The sequence below is a fragment of the Miscanthus floridulus genome, chromosome 12, assembly GCF_019320115.1.
Source record: "Miscanthus floridulus cultivar M001 chromosome 12, ASM1932011v1, whole genome shotgun sequence".
NCBI lineage: Eukaryota > Viridiplantae > Streptophyta > Magnoliopsida > Poales > Poaceae > Miscanthus > Miscanthus floridulus.
Window position 1 is genome coordinate 28,113,928 of NC_089591.1, and position 6,422 is coordinate 28,120,349.

Sequence of the window (6,422 nt, forward strand, 5' to 3'; positions counted from 1 at the left end):
TAGAGGTTGGACATGGACATGGACAAAGAAGGAGCAACATTGAAGAAAAGAGATGGATCAAAATTCTTGGACAAGAGAAGCACACAAGTAGGGGGAGCAAGCTCATGAACTTTGATTGATTGCATTTGATATGTGCATATTCATGTACTTGCTTGCATTGCATAAGCTTTCAAATTCAATATGCATGCTTGTGTAGGTGCTGGCGTCATTGCCGGGGAAGGCAATTGGCCTCGGATTTATATTGCTAGTCTTGCTAACTAGTCTTTTAGTTATCCTAAGTAGTTTATCCTTTTTTATCTCATTTCATCGGAGCTCAGATCAAAGTAGTAAATTTATAGACTAAGCGTGGTGCTTAGGCTATAGATTACCTGTGGATACGGCTAGGCCTCTGGATAGATTGTGGTAGGTGACAAGTGGTGACAGCCTTGTCCATCCTCTGTATTCCACCAATATAGGTCTAGTTATTAAATCGTAGGGCTCGTGGCAGACCTTGTCTATTTAACTCTCCTAGTTGGTAGGCGGGCTATGCCCAAAAGTACTAGCACATTTGTCTTAGTCATTAGTTTACCCTTAGTTACTAAAAGATGAATCGCTCACTCTCCCACCTAGCTATCTCTAGTGTAGCTTGTTTAGTAGTTTAGTTTAGGTAGTTCACATTCAACTTCCACTATCATTCACCTACCTAGGATACACTAGGCTTCCCTAAGAAATCTACCAGTAAATATAAATTCTAGCCTTTTGCCTTCCTGTGGAAAAAAATATAAATTCAACACTCGATACTCACCGAGCGAAGTGCTACGCGATAGTTATGTATGCTTGTGGAATTTCTCCAATAGTTGTTAAGAAGTATCAACAAGCATATCTGGCGTCAGTTGCTGGGGAAGACAATTGGCCTCAGATTTATATTGCCAGTCTTGCTAACTAGTCTTTTAGTTATCCTAAGTAGTTTATCCTTTTTTCTCATACCCTACATGATCAAGGGCGATAAGTCCATTTGTGATTTTTTTGTACCCTCGGCTGCTAATGTAGCCACCGGACCCAATGTTATCAATGGGGATGCTAACTTTGAGCATAAGCCAACGTTAATTACGATGGTTCAAGCTAGTCCATTTTGTGGGAAAGCCCACGAGGATGCAAATGCTCACCTCCAACACTTTTTGGAGATTTGTAGCACATTCACCATTAAGGTAGTGAACCAATAGGCTATACGTCTTCGCCATTTCCCCTTCTCTTTGTTAACAAAGGCTAGACAATGGTTTTACTCGAACCGCAACACTGTAGACACATGGGACAAGTGTTCCAATGCTTTCCTAGTCAAGTTTTACCTATGGGGAAAACTAATAATCTTCGCAATAAGATCTCTAGTTTTCAACAACTAGCAGATGAGTCGATTCCCGAAGCTTGGGAACGAATGCAAGAGTACGTCTCTGCATGCCCACACCATGGTATAGAAAACTGGCTTTTGATCCAGAACTTCTACCATGGATTAGTACCATTAGATTGGAGCCATTTAGAAGCTGTTGGTGGTGGAGCATTCTTTTCGCTAAGTGTCGTAGATGCCAAGACACTCATCGAGAAGATGGTTTCCAACCAAGGATGGAGCGACGATCGACACCAACCCCGTAAACGAGGTATCCATTTAGTTAAAGAAATTGACATGCTTGCAGCTAAGATGGATATGCTCGCAAGGCGAAGTAGAACATTATGAGAAGGTGAGTGCCCAAGAGACACTCAAACCCATGGAATCCTAGATGACTTGTGAAGTCTATCGAGATGTTGGACATTCGGGCAATTCCTATCCCAAGACCTAGGAAGACATCACCTTCAGTCAACACTAACAACGGGTTTCATCCACCACAACCTCAAGGATGGAATCAGTGCTCCAACAACTAGGGAGGTAACAATTATTACTCTTCTCCTCGCATAAATAATCAAGGTAATAATAGTTATGCTTTACTTAAAGATCTTGTTTATAGCAATGGTAGAATGACTAATAGCATTAATAAAAAGTTGCATGCTCATGACAAGATGTTGGAAAATATAAATGCTAAATTGGATGAGTTTTCTTCTGCCTTGAAGAATCAACTTAGTTTCAATAAAATCATAGAAACTAGTTTACACCAAAATTTGAAAAGAAGAACGCGGGAACTTGGAGCTTCTAAGATTGTATCATCAAGGAATCGATCAGATATGAATCGGTATCAGGCTGGTTGCGATACAGTGTCGGAATCGGCTATTTTATAGATGACGTCAGCAGACAACGTCAATGGACTACTTACTGGATGGCGTCGGAGAAAAATATGTCGGACTCTATAAAAAAGAAAAGATTAGGGCTCAAGTTATCTTACGTTAGGAATGTTTTCTTTTATTTCCAGAATTGTAATAAGTCATATTCAAGTTGGATTCATGTTTAGGTTCTGGATATAAATATTGGACCCCGGTCATTGTAAAAAAATCAACACATCAATCAAAATCAGTCTTTACTATTTTGGCTTCATGCCAATCCTTAGGAGTTGGAGTAATGTAGCTTTTCGGCGAGTTCTTCTACAAACAGGGTTGCATCGACTGATCGAGTTCTGACTTGCTTGTGAGTACCGTCATGACTTATACTGTGCTTGTAAAGCCGCATCAGCTGATTGATCTTTTATGAGCCATAATATAAGTTAGTTATCGATCTGTATCGTAGTTTGTAAGGCTACATCAGTTGATTGATCTCTTACGAATCATAATATAGATCAAAGTTATCGATCTTGTGTTAAATAACTTGTTGTTTAACACAACATCACCAGTTATCGAATCTGCTAAGATTAGTAAGACTTTCCTTGATGTTTTTTATTCATTCACTAGTTATCGATTTTGCTAGAATTAATGTTTTATTAATTATAACAAAATCACCCGATTGAGATAGAGATAGATCGGCATCATATTATCTTAATGGGTCGTCCCTCTGATCTGGCAAGCTTCAAATCTCATAATTGACGAACTTAATTCTGCTAGATCGGCTATTTTATCTCTATTCCAGTCAAACATAGTATGCATCCAAAGACAAGTTTCAATCTTGAATAAACTCACTAGTTAATGAGATCTAATCTAATGACACTACCATAGCAACATCGATCCGGTTGAACCTTACTAGTAAGACTTTAGATTAGGAATTATCGATTAGTGGTTTTGTTCATGATCAAGATATGTACTCTGTTTGTTTGCTATGCCTACATCGGCTGTTTTAGCTGATTGCCTATGCTCTCACACATATAGCATGCTTTTCATGAATCTGTCAACATATAGATGGTTTCATAGATTCTTTGGCTTTAGTTTATTAACAATATAATAGCTGCATCGATCCAGTTCGAACCTCACAGTTGATGGTAACAGATTAGATTCAGAGCATTTATAGATTTATTTGTACTAAACAGTCGATTGCTCACATGCTATAATCTTTTTTCAATCCTGAATCGGCTATTTTAGCCGATAGATTATGCTTTCCATGCTAGATCTATGAATATTAGGTTACGAAAAGCTTTTACAATTGTACTTGTTTTGGTTGATTAGCCTTAATTAAATCATCATGATCTATGAATATCGGTCATTATTCTCATATTATTCATCATTCAACAATGGCCGATTGCTTCTATTTCAATATATTTTTATTCATGGACATGCTGGATATCGACTCTTTAGTCGATAGCCTTATACACTAGCTATCTGGCCATATATTGGAACTGTCTGGTGCAACATCGGTATGATTCCACCTTAAACTACTGATTATTCTCTCCTTGCCAATTGCAGGGTCAAATTGACTGGCACGCCTTTAGTCCTAAAACTGACCATTCTTGTGTGGAAGCTAAGTAGATCTTCGGGTTCACTCTGTCAAGATCGTCCGGCTTGCTGTGTGTTGATTGCATCATCACATTTTTGTGTCAGCACATGTTTTGGCACGCCCGGTGGGACCCCACAATCATCATGGCAGCTCACAACAACTATGGGCATTCTTATTGTGCCTTATGGAGACTTACCTGATGAGGGTAAATATGTCATTAGTAAAGCTATAGAAGAGTTTCAGAATAAGTGTTTATTGTCCTACACCAAGACACATGACAATAAAGTTGTTCAGAAATATCCACTACTAAGAGTTCTGATATATGGGCAGTCAGATACAGATGAAGCTGATGATAGACGTTTCTTTGTAGATGTTGTCAACAAATCTATTCATGATGCCATGTTGAACTATAATATAGTTTTCCTAAACACATTCCACAATACCATGAAGGAGGTGTTTCATGGATATGCAACTGATCAGATTAGGACCGGCTTATTACAACATTCCACATTCATCGACTTAGGGGACTAATTAAGCCAGGTACTAGCCATCAAGAAGAAGCACTAGCTTGGCAATGATGATACCTAGGTAGTTCAGAGCTCATATGAGCAAATTCAGGGTACTACTACTAATCAAATACACAATAATCCTGGATCATCAGTGTAGTATGTGTAACAGCCAATGAGTCAAGTTTAAAATCAAATGGTTAATTTTGGCACATCAGGCCAAATACCGCCATTGGCTCAAAAAAATAGCGCCATCAGTTCAAAGGATTCGTAGAGACATAAATCCCAACATTTATAATCAGGGACTTCAAGCAGCAAATCAGCAAAGGACCCAACAGATAGAGATTCCACAAGGATATTATTATGGCATAGATTATAATACCCATCATATGATTCCAAATCTAGGGTATCACGGTACCCAAAATTTTAATCCGCAGATGGGCCAGCAATTGCAAAGAAATCCAAATTCAAATGCTGATGAGTTATTGCTCAGAGTAACTGAAATGATAAAGAATCAGCTCGGTTTAAAACCAAAAGGGCAGACCTTTTCGTACAAGCGTCCATATCCAGAGTGGTATGATTTGGCCATATGTTAAAGTAGTATTCGTAGTATAAGCGTGGTGCTTAGACTCAGGTACTCGTGGATGTATCCTACATTCCGGATCGGTGGTAGCTCGCGAGGGTGACTCTTATAGCGTCGTTGAATCCTTTGTAGTCCACCTCCCGTTTGTAGGCCGAGCAGGACCTAGTTACTATAGAAAACGTACTTTGCCTGTGTTTCCCTTAGTAACATCCCCAAAATTCAACAATAGAAGACATAACTTACCGACATTAGAACTGGAAGACCTTTGTGATCTTTATACTCATGTTATCTTAAGTCTTGTTGCTACTCCCAGTTAAGTTAGATTTTAGTTAATCTCACACGTTTCTCTGTGAATACGATACTTGGAATACTTCTGGATTAAAGCTACAATAGTATCCATGTGCTTGCAGATTTATTTGTGTTCATCTTAAATATACCAACAAGATGCTGAGAAAAGGATGTTGGTGTGCCACACGCGCGCGCGCCGCCACCGCCGGCCGGGCCAGGCTGTGGGCATGGGCGTGGGCATGGTGAGGCGAGGCAGGCGGCGAATGAGGGAGCGGACGGATAGACAAGTTTTGCCAATCAAATCACATAATTATGGGAGTTACTTCCTTTTTTGTGTTAGTGGTAGCTTCATGGCGGAAGTTTCGCCTGTTACTCTCGTCTTTGTCCTTCTGCGCGCGCTAGTGTGCATGAGTCCTAGGAAAGTAGGCCTCCCAAACGTCTGCCGTCTATGAGTTCGCCAGCTCGGTGGAAGGTGGCAATCATGTTTTTGGGGAGTATCGCTGGTGGCACGACTACTCGCTATTGGGGAACTCCATGTCTGTTGATCGGCACTGCTATTCGTCTGTACTGCGTCGAGTGGGACGACTACATCGACAGGCACTATGTTTTTGAGTGCATCCGGCTCTGCCGCTGGGTATGTTCCTGTTAATCTAACCTTTACCGTAAGGTTTTTGGCTTCAATTTCGTTTCTTAGTACGTTCTACATATTTGCCACAATAAGATCACGCATGCACACATACATGATGTCACAAAATCTTTTGATTATTGCTATTTTCTGGATTAAATTATTACTGGAATTGCCTTAAAATTCTAACATCATGTAGTTCTATATATGCTAATTGCGATTGCTTTTTTAACACGAATTTAATAGTGGCGATTGGCTATAAACAGAATATTGGCAGATCACACCCAAAATATTATTTTTTAGTCATGGTATAATACACGTGCAAACTATAATTGTCTTGGTCTTATTTTCGTTCGGTTGCAAACTTATGAGTACAATCCATAACTAAAATATACTATTAAGCACAAGTAAATGAGGCTCTGTGCATTCTAATACTAATTGTAGCTACAACTTAATTAGCACATTTTTTATGGTTCGTCCTGGAGCCATATTGTCCATTCGCGTCGTCCTGACAGCGTTTTCTTCCAAGTAGAACGTGATCGATGCAGCCATCAGGGACGTGAGGCCTTTCCGTTCGGAGGCGGAGGCGGACCGCCAATA

General features: G+C 39.8%; 1 non-coding gene across 1 annotated transcript; it reads right to left on the reverse strand.

The window, feature by feature from the left end:
* Nucleotides 1–1,342: 1,342 nt before the first annotated feature.
* LOC136498804 (small nucleolar RNA R71) lies at nt 1,343–1,449 on the reverse strand. Its single transcript, XR_010769802.1, has one exon. It is a non-coding gene; the product is annotated as a small nucleolar RNA R71 (small nucleolar RNA).
* Between the last annotated feature and the right edge of the window lie 4,973 nt (nt 1,450–6,422).